Source organism: Lineus longissimus, chromosome 6 (assembly GCF_910592395.1).
Source record: "Lineus longissimus chromosome 6, tnLinLong1.2, whole genome shotgun sequence".
Classification (NCBI taxonomy): domain Eukaryota; kingdom Metazoa; phylum Nemertea; class Pilidiophora; order Heteronemertea; family Lineidae; genus Lineus; species Lineus longissimus.
The window spans coordinates 20,232,477-20,250,709 of record NC_088313.1 but is presented as its reverse complement, the minus strand read 5'-3'; the positions used below and the strand labels follow the sequence as shown (position 1 = coordinate 20,250,709).

General features: G+C 42.3%; 1 protein-coding gene across 3 annotated transcripts in view; it reads right to left on the bottom strand.

Moving 5' to 3' along the window:
• LOC135489865 (D(1)-like dopamine receptor) overlaps window positions 1-18,233 on the bottom strand; it is a 58,578-nt gene that overhangs the window by 25,572 nt on the left and 14,773 nt on the right. For 2 of the 3 annotated variants that reach the window (XM_064775464.1, XM_064775466.1), the window contains exon 2: window positions 3,307-3,355. The exons of the other annotated variant lie outside the window; for it this stretch is intronic. The gene's annotated coding sequence lies outside the window, so the exon portion shown is untranslated. The remainder of the gene's footprint in view (window positions 1-3,306; window positions 3,356-18,233) is intronic. 3 annotated transcript variants of the gene reach the window in all.

The following is an 18,233-nucleotide window of genomic DNA, read 5'->3' as shown; positions in this document are numbered from 1 at the left end:
ATTTCGTCAATTGTATTTCCTTCTTTTAGCTGAGAAAATGGTCAAGACAGTAATCTTTTGTTTTCATGGGGCCTTGGGTACAATTTCCGGAGAATGATTGGTAAGATTCAATCATCCCGATTAAGTTCTACATCAATTTCGGTGCAGGGGATTGAGCAGAAGGTTTCTGTTTCGTCGGCCAAATGATATCGCACAGAAAGAGGTCACCGAATGATCAGAGGCTCACCGCAAACACAGTTGCTTTCCATTTCATCGACACAGTGATCGCTAGAACTGTAGTCAACAACTTGTCCCGTCATGTCCAATTTGATGCCGATCTGCGCTAAGAAATTGCCTGAACGCTCCGATGGGACAACACCATGTCTCAATCACACGGCAGAAATAACTCATGCCTACAAGTGGCATTTGACTGTTACTGATGAAGTTTAATTTCACGGTCAGTTTGATTGGTCACCTCGTATTGGAAGGGTGCAAAGCGGAAAGGAAGGGAAATCGTTGATGGACATGTCAGAATGACCCACACTGAGCCGTGAACGTCTCAATCTCGGGATTCGTAGCCTTTTGCGGAGCGTAGTGGTCGTGGAGGGCTGCTTGATATTGTCAGCTACTTTTGAGTACACTCTATACCATTGTTTGTGCACGCTTTCGGGCCAGAATCTGCAGTGGCCTCTAGAGAAGAGCTCTGTAAACTTTATAAGTGCTGGCCCTGTGTAATATCTGTCAAGACTGTTTAAAACATTTCAGTGCTCTTTCAATGATTGTTCACTCCCCTATTCGCGGAATAATGCGACCACTAACTCAACCATTCGAGGCCAGAGCTGTTGTAGGGGAAACACTTTCACTAAACACTCGCGAAACGTATCGGCATACAAGACACTTCTCCTCTTAGCAGACATTCTTATCAGCTGTTGATGCTGCTGATACAAGTAGCGGTAATGATTTTCCCTGTCCTCACGTACCCATGATTACCTTTATTTAAACGAGACAATTTCGTAGAGGTTTTCTTTCGAATCGATCGTCAGGTACGACGTGCCAGAATTTTAAATAACCACAATTCCTCGTTAGACTTTCGTCCACTTCTGCGGCCTTGCCATGATACCTTTCATTCTTAGCGGAGAATGAGTCTTTCCATGGACGTGCACATGGCGGTTATACATGTACGTTCATGATCATATCAAATCAAAGGCCACCGCACAATCCAATCTACTTTAGGGACTGCGATGCCGCCGCTGAAGAATAAACACCAAGAAGGTTATTTCAATATTGTTTCATTAGGGTGAAGTGAACACATATCAGCAATTCAATAGGCGGCCATCATGGCTGAGGCTGGCGAGAGTGGCGTGACTTGAACTGATCTAAAGAATCAAGGTTGCTTGATTGGCGTGTTTGGGTTGTTGATACGGCTGGGCTGCTCTGTTCAAGCTTGGAGTAATTATCTTGACAAGGTTCAAGCATGACCAAGATAACGTCGCTTGTATAGGTTTCCGCGCCTTTGCAGGATGGCCCGACTGTCTGGTTCTTATAAGAGCCTTTGGAGTATGGTTACTTATTTGGCCAACGCAAAATGGAAGTTTAGCTGTAATTTGATGAAATAATCAGACTTGTTGTCAATGAATCGCGTGTCTTTATTCTCCACCGACTTCATATCACCGGAAAATTCGCCCTCCCTCCAATAGATTTTTTGTTAAGCGATTCTCATGATTTCATATTTCTTTGACACATTTACTTTATAATAGCAAAGCCTAATCAAACCACCACGATAACGATTAAAATCACGTCACCCGAATCATGTGATTTTGGTCATGTATCCACTTGGAAGGATTCACATGTCGTTTAGTTGAAATTCAGTCGACTTGAATAGAAAATCATGCTTGAAGAATTTACCATTATTGTAATTTCTGGCACGTCGCACCTGACGATCGATTCGAAAATAAACCGTAAAATTGCCATCGTTCAAATATAGGAGTAAACAAGGGTTGGATGGTATAGGTCATTAGTGTTGCTTGTATCGGCAACAACAACTACTGATTCGAATGTTGAATTAAATAGTGTTCGTAGAACCGAACTTTTTGATGAAGGTGTAGAAGTTCTGAAATGTCCTTGGATAGAATGTCCGCGGAGCAAATACTGCTTCTCTGCGCTACTGACGTCATGGCTCTATAAAACAAAGTACACTTGAAGACAGAGAACTCCTGACGGAGTCTTGCTACGACAAAAACCAGTAGCTTACCAAGCAAATATCGATACCTTTACATAAGGTGTAATTCGAATTTTTGTACGCACCTGCACCGTGAAAACGCCCTTTAGTTTGTCAATGTCACCATGGACAGATTCAGGTGAGCGCCTATGGATTTCTGATATCACTTACGTGCTGTGCTGATTACTATATGTTGTTATACCTTCAAACCACAACCAATTTATCCAAGGACGAGAGTAGGAGAGTTGACAGAATGTGATTACCGCCACTCGGCTGCTATCACCTTGTCATATTGACCGTGAGAGTGAACATGATGAAGCACCCACTTGCCTTCTCACCTGCTGAAGGAAGAGGTTTCGATCGATACTCGAGATCAGTCAGGCTGAATGATCTTTGATTGACCAATAGGCTGTTCAAGTTATTGCCGTGTATTACGCCCGAATCGCAGGTCAAGTTACATCAAGGTGCCCTGTGGTCGTGGACAATGCCGCAGGTTCATCCGATTTTGGCGAAATACCGGAATAATGAAAGAGCAAAACCGGTCAATGATCGTTCCCGGCAATTGTGGGGCCACTCTTTGCCGATCAACAATACCCTGGTGATATATCGCGATGATATCACGTGGCCGGGACATGGAATGCCAATATCCCGTGATCTTATCCAATGACCAACCATCATGTTAGTGGATTGATGGCGGGATCGTTTACCTTAGGGAGTTCCTGCCTAGTGAACGCAGGTTTACAACAGCTAGCTTACGGGTTAAGTTGGATTGTTGGACTGTTTTCAGACATTTCTACCAGATCGTTGGCAAAACACGGCATGTTGCAAAACATTAGATGGTTCGATGCGAAAGATTATTAGGTTTCACAGTCGTTTTAAACATTGGTATAACTCTACGTGATTGAATTGACAATCAGGCGACGGGGATGGAATAAAAGATGTCATCAAGTTTTCATCGTTGATGCGAACGAATTTCCTCTGATGAAGCATTATTTGTTTTGCTAGAAGGACTCGTGAGGCCAGCTTTCGGTTTAATCGGAATAGAAACGGCATCGTTAACATTTGTAATCGAGACATTTTGAAAAGGTCAAACTGGTTCCCGAACTTACCTGTGATTGATTCTGGCTTGTTCAAGCTGTTTTATGTGACATTCAAAACCTGCAAGAACAGCGAAGAGAAAACTCTCAAAGAATAAGTGTCGTAAAAATAGTTTCTCGCCAGACAATCCCTTAAGATACGGTCGTTAAGTTAAGGCTTCTAATGTTAGGAATACAATGAGGTATATCTTCTTGGTGAGGGATAGATGTACTCTTATGGCGATTACATTAGGCCTAAGCACCAGTCTTTTAGTACAACCTTCTTATAAATCAACACGTGTGGTGTTCTTATTCTATCTTAAAACAGACGCTTCCCTATTGGAGTCGGGTGTCTGATGAGTTGCACAGTAGCATGCTTAACTGATGAGGGAGGTAAAAGTCATTAATATAGTGAATTAATCCTGTTTTTCTGTGTTTTCCCCCCGGGAAATGTACCTGACGTTTGTCGAATTAGAGAGAGCCATGTACTTTCCTGCTTCCTGTGAATGGGGTTCGCTAGCTTATCAAGTGTTTCCACAGCTTACACGTTTCCTCGAGGAGTGTAAATCATTTAGGAGACCAGTGACAATAGACGCTGCATAGCCATGTATTCTCCTCTGGTGAAATTGAATTAAGATGTCTGGTGTCTTTTTTCTCAAACTGCCTATGGTGCTGTCTTAATGGTTTTGCACAACGATTTCGCGGAAGTCGCCTCATTCCATTTTGAAGGATGGAAACTGTTAATTCCAAAGCAAAATGTTTAATTATCATAAAATATCATGTACTATAGCCGTTCTTTCACCACAAAGGTTTTGGCGAGACAACCCAAACATCTTAGGTTGGAAAGCCGATTCTCAGTGGTTTATGCTTGAGAGCAGACCATGCCCATTGATCTGGAATTGTATTCGTAGCATTTAGTGGCATGTGATATTCTATCGTAATACCATGCTCTACCAGATTGACGACTTCTTAATGGGCTGATTGATAAAGCAGTACTACCACAACGCTTTGATAAATGTTGTAGACAAAATGAAAAGTTGGATTGATTTTTAAAAGATTTCTCCTAACATTTCACACGCAAGGAGATCATTCATCATTTCGAAGCCCACTTTATCGCATTACCTATCTTGATTCGCTATGACGGTTCGTGACGGTAACTTCGTGGAGATGTTTTGAAAACACTCAATCTGTCAAAAGCTACCCAAGCATCCACAAGGTATCCTCACACAGCGTTTCCTCAGAAAATAAAAGTTGTAAACGGGATTGGAAACTGTCTGTAGTATCAGAGCTGTGGCTTGAGAGGGGGGATATCAAGGCGGAAAATATCTAGTGTCCCTCGAAGGGTCACCAAAAAAGACGTCTTTCATGCAGATATACCGATTTTTAGTCTTACAATAAACGGAGAAGAAAGGAGGCATCAAAGCATCTGTACTGTTAAGCCCTGAAAATATATGCTTCACGGTAGTCATAGGGTTAATTCCGTTTTTAACCAGGACACTTGAGTTCGTGGTAGCAGAGCGTAGTTACATGGTAGCAGAGCGTGGTAACATGGTAGCAGATCGCGCGGCGTTACATGGTAGCAGAGCGTAGTTACATGGTAGCAGAGCGTAGTTACATGGTAACAGAGCGGCGTTACATGGTAGCAGAGCGTGGTAACATGGTAGTAGAGCGGTGTTACATGGTAGCAGAGCGTAGTTACACGGTAGCAGAGCGTAGTTACATGGTAGCAGAGTGTAGTTACATAGAAGCAGAGTGGCGTTACATGGAAGCAGAGCGTGGTAACATGGTAGCAGAGCGTAGTTACATGGTAGCCGAGCGTAGTTACACATGAACCCCAACAATTAATATGGCAACACACTAACAAAGGGCTTTCAGAACATGTCGAAAGGCATTGCTGATATAACCATTGATTTCACTCACTTACAGTTTGTCACCGGGGTTTGACATTTCATAAACGAAGGAGTATGGTGCTCCCACTTAGCCTAATAGAACGCCAAGTCTTCTTAATGAGAAACGGTTCTTGCCAATAAGTCTTGGCCGGTTGCACAATCTTGCTAATGCTATCTATATACTGGATAAGCCAAGCTCTGGTACATAACATGACTTCTAAGCCAGCCTTCAACTTGTTGATTGAGGAACTACAGAGCCACTTCTCCAAGGAAACCCTTGGGACAGAGATGGTTTGTCATTAAATATAGTAGAGATGTGCCCGTCAAGAAGAATTTAGTGTCCTTAATAGAATCCCACGATGTTCGGTCTGCATTTGTGTCTGCTGAAGGAGGTTTCTCAATACGTCTAATCAACAAAACATGTCTCGGGACGACTTGGAGCAGGTGGTGAAGAATTCAGTCAACACCATGTTTAACTGAAGAAGAGTTGATGGCCACCAAGCGTCAGAAAATGGTGGCATTGGAATTTAGATCAGAACTCTTCAGACCAGCTGTGACACTCCTTTTCTTGGCCATCTCTGATGAATTGATGCGCTGCTAATATTCTAATAGACCCTATGTAAAGTAGCTTACAGTACCACCTGCTCTTGCTAGACCTTACGAACATGTTCATTGCAAGTACTTTATATACAAGTTTGATGGATTTGTTCACTTGTTCTACTCTTCACGGTATTGACGTACACGAAAAATCATCAAAAATTGTTGTCATTTCTTACTTCGTCGATCGTAGTGGTTATGAAACCTGCTTCTTATAATCTTTACCTGTTTACAAACCTTAGTGTCACTGCCTCATCCAATTAATTGTGTATTTGACAGTGATGATTACCTTCTGCCACTGATTTAATGCAATCCGCCGCCGGTTGTTCCTGGGAACTCGTATCCAACCACACAGAATAACAATGATAATTGGCTCATCCGAGAAAGCCGTTTGCTATTTTGCTTTTTTATATCTTGAGGTCACGGAAACGAACGACATGTATTGCCATTACTTTGACATACGCAGGAATTATAGATCATGTCATGGGGCAATGGCGTCCTCGTGAATGATGGGTCTACCTGATACTGCTTTGGCTTATTACGGACCGAGAGAATTCGCATGGCCTTATCGAAGGAAGGTGTACCAAACACCCGTTTAGCTTGTAATTAGCTCTACGTTTTAGCATCAAGTGACTCGAAGGAAACAGTAGGAAACTGTTTCTTCATTTTCGTCAATATTGACGAAGTCTGGTTACAAAAGCTTTGAACGTGAAGTGTAGCAGTTCTGGTTCGGTATTGATCATACTCAAAGCCAGCAAGGTTTCGTGTCAGTGCCGCCATGACAAGAACAGGTTAGTGAGCGTGTTGATGGACAAGCTAACAAACACGCAAATACAATGGCAGCAGATTCCCCAGCGCATCACTCGAGGAGGCAATACTTAAACTTGAAGTGTGAAATACGCGAACTCAAATGATAGAGGGTCGTATTGAATAAGAAGTGTAGTCTTAGATCGAAGCAGATACTGACACGATTATCAATCTTCTTGACTGGTGTTGACTCCAGGATTTACGTGCTCAACTAGTCTCTCTGATAATCATTGTAGCAATCAAGTAAAGAGTGTCCTCGACCTTTGAGCTGAAGGTACGTGTTTATACTGTACAACTCCAGAGTCATTCTGCTTTCGCTGTGTGCTCCCCGACGACGGGTTGGGTCGAGGCAGGTTAGGGGTCCCCTGTCGTGGAATGAGCCCACCGGTGGCAGGATGGGTAACCGTAGATCCTGAAGCCCTTTTACAGGACAGCTGATGACACCAGCTTAGAAATCAAGGCATGGCTTGCTTGGACTCAGATACTTGTAGCCAGCTCTTGTGTCACTATGAACCGGGTACGTGATAATTACCCAGTGTGAAGTGGTTCTAATGTCACATTGAGAGGTGTTACCGGACATACTTAGTCTCGGAGTAAATTGGAAATCTAGAGACATCTCTCTAGCCCATGGCCAATGTGTCTGTCAGGAGGATGGGGAATCAATGACCGTTCGTTTCTACTGGCGGGACCGGGTCAAAGACCTTGATAATATGCTTGAAGGCTCTTTCTCGAGCAAATTAATAAGATATCTTAAATTTTATGTAAACATGTGGATAATGATGGGAAGAGCGCACCAAAAACCGATCCGTATTTTAAATCTTTGACTTATCTCAATTGCATTATCCTGTTGTACATTTTATAAACATCTGAAAATGTAGAATTAGAACTTACCTACGACAGCTGATATTCTGTTTATCCTTTTCAACCCAAAAACTCCAGTATATCGGTAAAGTTTGAGTTCAACTTTATTTCTGACTACCACAGAGAGGATTTCACTAAAAATCCACTGAAAATGCCTCCAAGGAGATTTTTAAGCAGATCCGGCAAGAGAAATATCAGATTTTCTATAAATTGAATGAAAAGTTCGTTATTCTCAATGGATCAAAGCTAGTCTTGTTTCCTGTCCACTGACATATGTTAACAGTATCGTAGATAAATAAAACACAAATGACAGGCAACACAAGAATAGTTCTTAAAGAGGTATATTTACATATCCTAAATGTGAAAGGATGAACCCCTATTCTAGTTCAGCACAATAGATCTAAGCTGCCGTCCTCCTTTGAATACATGATAGTTTATGACATTTAGTAGGCCTTTCGCTATTGATGGCAGATGAAAGTAGGTAACCCCGAAGTGTGCAAGCAGGCTCTGATTCAAATCGACTAGCTTGCTGACGGGCTAACTTAAAAGATAAACGCCGAACGAGTCCTTTTAAGTGATAGAATGACACCATCACATGAAGCTGTCGGCATTTCAGAATGTGTTCTTTCAAATGAATACATTATTTATTTATTTATTAGTAAACATATCGATTCATCGGTACTGTCATCAATTCTAGGGCCTAGCCTTTGATCGGTATAAGGCCTGTTAAACGTTTCTAAAAGAGGATCGTGACTAATAATACCTTAAATTAGACAGGAGAAATTGAATGGATGTCTAATTGATGCAGATTAGGGATATCATTGTCTGGCGAGATCAATCGAATTCTTTCTACATGTATATACGAACATGCACGTCTAGCTCATTTCGGCAAATTCGATATAAAAAAATCTGTGCAAAGGCAGGACTTTTCAGTTTCCAGGCTCTAGCCCTATCATACCAAGAGCGCGAACAAGCAGGTGAACAAGTTGTCGGTCGGGTTGACTGCATGTAGCTACTCCAAAGGGCGGGCCATGGTGTCAACCACTGCGCCTTGATTTGACGACGCATTCCCCCACCAAGCACGACAGAGTTGATCGATTGCCATTGCCTTTCCGACTTGCCTTGGCGACCTCTGGTGCAGTTGCTTCCACTCTGAGGTTACTGGAGCATCGTCAATTCGATTCGACGATTGCCTCATTCTTGGTCTTAGCTATCTTTGGTAGCTAAAGTTGGTGAGCCATCCTTGTAGGCATGTTGCTTGAAACTTGTAGTGACCGCGTGCTTAGAGCTTTCCGCGCCCAATCTGTTTAAGTCACATTCGATTATAGGTTTTTATGAATAAATCCGGAGCAATATCGTCAACAGACAAACTCATTCGCAAATCACTTTTTTGAATAGTTAACTGCCTGGCGTATGATTTTGATTATCGGGAAACATTATCACATTTCTTTCCCGAAAATATCAAATATCAGTTCGATTTTAAGCACCGATTTCAGACCGGCCAATATCGTCAAGTACAAATCATTAGGGGAAAATCGGTCTGGTGATCGACATCAGATTTTACTTATCGGGAAATTTTATATGTTTCCAGTAATTCATTTATTGGTATTATTGGCTTCCGGCCAAGTAGATAGCACATATCGGAAACTGTTTCAGGATTTTCTGAGGTATTGCACTAAAACCTGAGGTACGCATGAGATGATAATGCGATATTCACCTCACCATCAATAAATCATGAGGGTTGATGACGTTTTCTTCGCCCTATACTGACCCTTTCTTCACTCTATTGCGTGATTACGAATAAAACCCATCTGCACGAAATCGGATTGTTGGTCAATTGCCAGTACTTTTACCAATCGCTGACGATATCAAATCTGTAGCATAGTAAGAAAATGTCGGCAGCGGCCGAGTTTCTTTTCGGTTTGACGAACCTGACACATCTCAAACATTCTGTGCACGCACCGGACGAGCCCAGGCTGACCGAAAACCAAGGCGTATTCATAGCGTTAACGTTTCTGACACCGAAGGCAATTTCCCCTGCATTTACTTGGCATTAAGATCGGATGCGATGACGTTACCATGAAGTGTTTATGCGCTAGAATCTCGATAGTGACCGCTTTTACCTTTTTATATGATTGATGGGGCCCAGTATTAACGGAAATAAGGTCCAAAGGAGATGGAATCCGCGTATCTCGGAAAGAATAAGAGGACACCGTGAAATTCGACACTTACAATGTTGAAGGTTCCTTTCAAAGTGCCGTTTAAAGCTGGTAATGCATCCCTTTGACATTTCAATTCGAAGACAAATCTAGTTACTGCTTGCGTCACAAAACTGACTCGATAAGTGGTGTTACTTATCCGCCTACTTAAGAAGCGGATGAAATGATGCGATCAAGTATGCCTCTCATGGAGTAATCAATTCCCGATTCTACTGAGAAGAAAAAAAATGTCCACACATCAGACAATACGACGAAATGAATGGTCCGAAATTAAACTACAGAAATGATGGCACAGACGAAATTGACGCAGATTGAATACAAATTTGAGTTAAAACCCTAACAGGCTGCAGGAATATTGAGTTAAGTGCTGATAAAAATGTTTTAGCTGATCAGATGTACCGTACATGGGTAACAGCAAACAAGCGAGAAGAATAAATTAGAAGCGCTTTTTGTTGGAATACAAAGATATGCTGGTGAACCGCAGGCGATGGTCTGAGGACATGGGCCGAGTTGCCATGTCTTGGTACTTCAGTGAAATAACTCGAGTCCCCCCATTTTATCTCATGCGCCACGCCTTTTGTCATGTTATCGAAACCTGATTGCTACCAGCGTTATCTGCATACACAATCCTACCTGTTGTTCTTCCATGGGAAACTTCCTTTTGAACGAATGAATGTCAACTCGTTACACTGTTGAAAAGAAAGCGACTGACGATTAGCAAACTGAGCTTGAGCTAGGCTAAATACGTTGTAACGTCCGACTATCACTTCAAACGGACAATTGTTTGGCGACAGCTTTGTTGTATTTATAGGACACTTTGCCAATAGTTTTCTCAAAAGACTATCGAGAAATGCAAACCAAGTCTGAGAAATATCGTGACTGACTAAGCCATCAGAAACATACAAGAAGTTTTGTTTACCGATATCTATCAGAGTTGATGGTATTACTGTGGATAATTATAGCACCGAATTCCTTGCGGACATTCGACGGTTTGAGATAGGGTTGCCTGGAAAGGTCATCCCCTCCCCCGAGTTCATCTCGCGAAATTTGCGTTTAATCACTGTTAGCTAGGTCGAAATACTTACATTTTGTGATCTGATCAAAACTGAATTACCAGTGATGTCGATGATCAGTCTATTAACAGTATTGTCACCGTCATTGTTGGAGAAATATTCTGTAACTTTGATAATTTACGTGACGAATGAATCTCTTAAGCGACAGCCTGGTTGCATTTACGTCAAGTTATGCTGCCTTTTCATCGGCGTCTAACGCTAGAGATAACTGACTTGTGAACCATAAGATACGGCCTTGTGAACGATCAGAGCCATTTTAAGGCACTGCACTGGTGACAGTCAAGGTGGCTTATCTGATCACCGAAAACTGAATTATGGCGTTCGCCCACTCATAGCAATGGGTTCGATCATACCATAGGATCGGGAATCAGATTTGGTCGGGAAGTGGCAAATACGTGTTTGTGATTGGTAATTGCCTCTAATGAAATCCCGATCAGATCAGATAGCAGAGCATTCATTGTTATTGATATTCGGATGTGTACCATACTGCACAGATATCGTGATGGTCTCCGTGCATCTGCAGTACCAGTTGTAACATCCAAAGGTTCTAAATCATTGTTTGGTCCGTTATGTATTATGGTCTCCAAACATCTACAGTGACAATTATGGCTGTATCTTCGAAGGTCTGTACCATATTCCCTCCATTTTGATGGTCTCCAAACTTCTTTTGTACCAGTAGGTACTAAATAGACTAAATAATGTAACGCATAAACCTCCTCTTCACATACTACATGAATCATGCAGGACCACAATTATCATTAACTTCTAGGTGTTATATATATGTACATTTTAAGCAATTTCGGCGAACTATGTGTCATTGACCTTTAAGAGCATCTTCTTTCTTCTTGAAAGCATGCCTTCATTAACACGCCATTATGACTTCATGTTACTAATGCATTGTTGATGGTCCATGTTCAAAAGTAAAAGCTAATACTACACACCAAGATACGTAGTGAAACTCAAAGTAACACTGATTCAAAGGTACGCTGACATCGGCGAGGGATGCCATTACAGAATTTACATTGTATTTCGACTACTTAAGTTTCTGATGCTCGACAATAGCATTTTAAGATGATTCTTCGCTGCAGTCTTTAAATAAACTGATCTGCGTTTTCGTGACTGGATACAATCGTGCGTGTCTCATTGAATACGGATCTATTGAAAGAACCATGTGGGTGACTCAGATTCGGCGAATTAGTAAGTTTCGCTGCAACAGCCCTTTCATGATTTTATGCACCTGATACTCGGAATAGATATTCCACGTAATGAGTATTTCAGTATCAAGCAGAAGCTATAGCCTAATTCTCTTTGGCCTACAGAACAATAGATAGGATGTTTTTTGGCGCCTCCATAGTGCAGTTCAAGCAAAAAATACGAAACGTTGATGTTTGGGGATTTGAAGTGAAGCCATTAAAGGCTTCCTTTCCGAGCAGAGCAATTTTCTTGTTGAAATGGACTATTAGTTCTTTCTTCTTTTGCTACGAAACATTGCCAATTACCTGCGCCAAAAGGATTTAAAGAGATCCTTAAAAAAATGACAAGAAAGAATTCCGAGCAGTTGTAGCCTGACATGCACCAAGAACCTCGGCGGAGATCGTGCGTAGACAAAGATGGCTGGAGTCAACGTGAACGCATTTTTCCCGTACGAGGTACTTTTCATACTAGGCATTTAGCTCGGTGGTTACATTATAAAAGAGAGAGTTAGTCATGAAGTCTGCTCAAGCGAGGAGGACTCATCAGCTAACTCACAAAAAGTAAACGGCACTTTTATTGTCTGTCAAAATATAGCTTCCCAGAGTCCGATCAGCAGAGACAGCAAGTACCGTGAAGATAAGTCGGCGAACCCTGCGGCCATGACAGGGGCCCCGCATGAATATTAACTCCTGGAAAAACCTTGCTCCGCTTCATGACAGTAGTCAAGTTGATAGCCGCATTCATAGATGTTATACTTGGGGTGAATACTAAATGAAATATCGATCGAGTTGGGTCGACGGCAAAGGCATCAATCAATGGCTTCAGTTGAGGGCAAGGTGTAATGTTCCCTGACATCGTGGTCTTATTCAATTATCTGAGGTGAATGGCTAGGAGGCGTAGATCCTACTATAGTCTGTATTATTCTTGATCCCATTGATGCTGTTCTTGCGTTATGCTGTAAGCGGATGAATATCACTTTCTATTTTAACGCAATTTTTACTTAATTATCCGATGTGGGTGTATAAAAGAAGACGTTAATTGATTGCGCGATCTTTTGTACGAGAAAAGTCAATTTGGATCTCTATGGTTATAGATTGTGATACCTTTAGCAATGTTTTTAAGCCACGATGACTTCTTGGGCTATATTCTTGTCGGATGAATATCACGTTCTTACTAAATGCGGTTATGTTAAAGGACGCGAGTAACTTATCATTTCAGCGTCATTCATTACAGTGTCATTTTTTAATTTTCATTCATTCACAGAGCCGGCTGATGACTTGTTTCTTCGGTGACTGCCGTATCGAGTAGTGACAGACGTGGATAGGTGTAATAAGAAAACAGCCGCATTGTAATCATGTCAAGAGGAGACGTGATGTGATGCCACTGTTTTTTGTTAGCTTAGTCATCAGGCGAGATTGGTCGAACCAAAGGTTAAAATTTACATTCAACTATATGCCGACTGAACAATGGTACATATTTCGTACGGACGGAAGATAACTGATGAAGAAGGCAAGATAACGAATATGAATGAAATTTAGAAGTTTATTCGTCGGCCTTGAGTGTACAATTGCTTGACAAGAAATTGATATACAGCAAAACGGGAGAAAATGTCCTAGTGAGTGGCATACATAACTGGGCAGTCACACATCGAGCCGTTCACCATGAATGCCCGTGTACGTGACACATACACAAGACAGACGCACATCCATGCGAACACTATGACAGCCAGTTGAGAAGGGAGTCTACTTGGTCCTCAATATACAAGCTTCCCGAAATTGGTGGCTTGCATTGGAACTAACTTTTCCCCCTTGTCCGTCATTAAAGGCATTCAAGTGTGTTGGTCAACCATGACTATCTCCTTTGTCCCTCCACCATAGGCCTAGTTTCCCCTTATGACATCACTATTTCGGACACTCAGCGCCCCATTTCTGGAAAGGTGTATACTAGCCCACCAGTCATACACGGGAAGATTACGCGCCCAATTACTATTACAGTACGGTCAATTACACCAGTCTTTCTTGACTCTGATTACACAAAGCATTTCGTAAATTGCTGACTTTTGGCCTCACAATAACATCTGGGCCAGTCACGCTGTAATCCCCTCGATTGGTTCACAATAGAAGCCTTTCATTTACACAGTCAAGTATAGACTGTTTTCACGGTAAGCCATATTGGAGGGCAGAACAATGATTTGGCATGCCTGACTCAGCTGAATCAAATGCTGTCATGGTCATTCATTAGAGCGTGCTTTCTTTTGTCCGTCTCACCAGCATGGCTGGTGATGACGTGAAACTGCTCTTGTCTATAATGAGTTTTGTTATCATGTTTATCTGGTCTACAATAAATATACACCATATGTTTTCCTGTTCCAGAGCTATCTGATGTTAGATAAATGTGTCTTCAAACATGGGCACATGGAAAAGAGACAACTGTTGCGTCAACAGCTTGTACAAAGTGTGGCAACAAAAAAAACGGTTTTGAATAGCGCGGTAATCGGCAGTTGACAGTACCTGATGCCACAATGAAAAATTAACAGAATGCAAGAGCGGCGGTTGGATATCCTGTCTCTGTGGACCCTGAGCTGCAATAAGCCATCGTGACAGGATATGCACCTGGGCCCAACTCGATCACGGTTTCGCATGACCAAGTTATAGGCGGTGTTAGATCAGAAACAGAACAAATTGTCAGACAGATAAAGGTCCTTAGAAATAATCCTTTTCCGCGAATTCCGTATCATGCAGTTAGCCATAACAAGCCCCCTCAATAAGCGCATAGATATTACTCACGGTGGAAGAGTCCGCGAGTGATAACTTTCGGACATGACTAAAGACAATATGCGTATGTCCACTCGTCGCCAGCTAGCTTATAAGTTAAGCCAATGCTAAGTGGCGGATTTTGATTTCGTCGCCCAAGGCCGCGTTTTCATTAATATCAATCCTATCGGTCGATCCCAGCTTATCTGATGCCTCCAAAGGGCAATTCCGTTCGTAGAGATGACGCCTTTCTTCAGCTTTGATGTTTACATGGGAATCTAGCGAATGCCCCTATTTTGATATTGATGGATTTTGATAAATTGTTTGGAGTCTTCTTGTGATTGCATACATTTGCATTTAGTCGGAGCGATCGTCATATGATACGTCTTTGAATGTTTCGAAAATGTGTCGCTATGAACATTGCCGTAGCTAGTGCAGTTATTATGCATGCAAATTGGCTGATACCTGGCATTTGTAATAGTTCTACATCAGTCTACACAACGTCATTGCTGAAAATCGTATTCAGTACAAAGTTCAAATTTGAAATTCTCGAGCCCACGGAATTGGCCTTCACGCCTTGGCCAGGATACATCCCATCTATCAGCCCCATCTATGCGGTTCTGTTCTAGGGTGCATCATGCATCATGAGCCGACAAAGCGACAAAGTTAAAAAAGTCACTTTATTGGATATTCCCGACAGTCATGTAACTGTTTTTTCAAACATCGTAGAGAGCTTCAATGCTTCCTCGTGTTTGCCAAGCGAGTCCGGGAGAAAAATCTGCTTTGCCAGAAGTCGTAGAAGAACATGTGCCAGAACATGAAAAATAGTGTATCAATCTGGTACCAGTGCAACAGTGTTTTAGTTTGCTTTGCTTTAGAATTCAAAGATCATGTAGGCGAATGGTCTTGTTTGGGCTATTCAACCTGGGCAACTTAAAAACTGACTCAGGGCGCAACCAAATTAAAACTTGGCCTTTGAATCAATGTTTCCGTCCATTTATGTGTGGAACACACGATAGGGCGCTGTGCTTTGATCAACAGGGAAATATCAAAGAAAGTTGTGTTTTTATATCAAAAGAATTCATCATCATCATCATAGTCAATTTCAACATTGTTTGGCCATCTTTTGCCTTTCTGCCACGAAATTGATAACAAATAAAAAAGCTAGAAACACACGAATAATTGACAAGGGTTGAATTATATTGTCAATTTCTTCAAGATACTAATTTGAATTTTTCTTCAACTAACGTCAGACTCCTTCTTTACAAATCCCAGAGTCTTGTAGCGGGTCAGGAACGTTAATTAGCTATCAGTTCAAGGCTTGCAAAACTTTGCGTTACAAGAAATGGATCCGAAAAATAGAAATCTATGAACTCGTATCAGAATTGACAAGTGGTTGAATCGTTTTGTCACTTACATCGGAATACTTAAGTCTATGTCGAATCCTTTGACCTTGTCGATTCCAATAACAAGCTAGCTCCTGTCAGTTAAACCTTGCTGTAAGCTTCCTGATCAAAAGATGGATCTTGGATTCTCAACATCCATTCATTAAGTCCATTCATGTGGTGATAAGCAAAATGATGAATGTTTTCCTGATCTGCTCGGGTATGGACTGACGGATGAGCAGCACGAACACTTTTCTAACAGATGATCATGCCATTAATCATCTGCTATTAATCAGGTCCTTCAACCTTCGCTCGAGCGCAATGAGCGTCGAGCATCGTGAGCCATGAGGCTTGATGAGCCAGAAATGTCATCGTTCAAATCTTTGATACCAACTTCGGAATTTGGCGTAAGCAGTGGAAGAGAACCCTGACAAACAGTAATTTTGGAATGGCAAGGTGACCAAGTCACGTGCCAGCGACCAGGCGAACTTATTTTGTTGCACCTCGCGGAAAATTTATTCTCTCTGTTCTCTGTTCATGAGAGGATGGCCTAATGGATTGACCTAGTGGGACACCTATTAGGTTAGCCTGCATCACTTGAGAGACTCTCCGCGGCTGTGGACAAGTAGCCAGACAGAATTACTTGTTACAGGAAATGCTGCCGTGACGTTCCCGTATAGCCGTCTCATTTAACTGTCAAAGGGTCATTGCGGGGGTCAGTACGCCCACCGTTAAGGAGATCCGTTTCTTGCCTCTATCAGCTCCTGAACCCCATTACCTGTCAGTACCAGACTATCATGACTCGGGTCAGACAGAGCAAGTATACTTAATTACTTGTCACGGGAAGTGCTGAGGTGAAATTCCCGCATAACCTTCCCCTTTTGCTCTTGAAGGGTATCATCGTCGGTCATTGCCCGGCTCCTCTTACGTTTATATCCGTCGCGCAAACTCGAGCTGTTGCCGTTCCAAACATGGCTGTTTCTGACACAGACTCGTCTTTTTTGTCTTCGGACGGTTATTAGGAATCAATATGTGACTGCTGAATCTCTCCCACGTAATCTTTTTACCGTAATCCATATGTGGCGCTCTGAAGGATAATCTGCGTTCCTGCTCTCTCGCAGATACCCGTCAAGTCAAATCATCACAAATTCTACTGCTTCAAGAGCTGTTGATCGCTGTGACTCTTAGAGTGTCCATGGTGATAGACTATGCCCATATTCCAAGACGTCCCTTGTCAACAAGCAGCCCAAGGTGATAAGCTTTATTATACAAGATTGACCGTCATTAGATTGTGGTGATAGTCGGGTATCAAAGCCGTTTCATGATACTCGTATCAGACAGGTCGAGACCAAGAAGACCATCATGAGGCCGGAGTGCTGCAAGGAGGCCACTGACCGCTCTTGGCTACACCGGGCTGGATGTGCTACGGTATTATCAGAGGGTGTTCGAGAAATACTGGAAATGATGGCAATGAATTAGTGCAACCATTAGCTATTTTAGTTTAGTCTCCTTCTGCGTCGGCAGCATTTCGCTCCTGGCAGCTCGTTTAGGCTAGACGATGGAAAGGTTAAAATCAATGGTCGACCGAAACTAACGTCCTCGAATTCCCGATAGAACAATTGTCCGCTAGACAACCCGTATTCTGATCGATTGAGCCCATTCTGCTGTTTATCCCGAGTGCAATACTGCCCACGCTGGTGTGACAACGACGATGAAGTACGTCACCTGTCATAGCCTAGAAGCTGGAAACATTGATTGATGCATATGGTGGTAACTTTAAGCAAGAATGTTTCCAATCCACTCGTATGTTTCAATGGTAATAGATTACGATATCGCCATGAATTGCAGCTGTAAGGATAGTTCTTCATGGTAACTACAAGTTTCCGTCGCGGCGGATTGAAATCTTGATGCGGTGAAGTGTTAACTGGTGGAGGCCCGAACAAGGGGCAAGGGCATGAATCGTGAATAAATAGATCGTCGTACAAGACATCTGCTGGTGTTGTCTGGCAACGTCTAAGCATTGGGAGAGTGGCTCAAGAGCAGTATATATAATTACTGTAATTCCCTCCTGGAGAGAGTGTCGCCACATCAAAAAGGTTGCTATTGTCTGCCAGCGGGAGGAAATGGTGGGAAGGACTGATAGCGTGCTGATCATCACGTTGTGTCAATAGTAATTAATTAC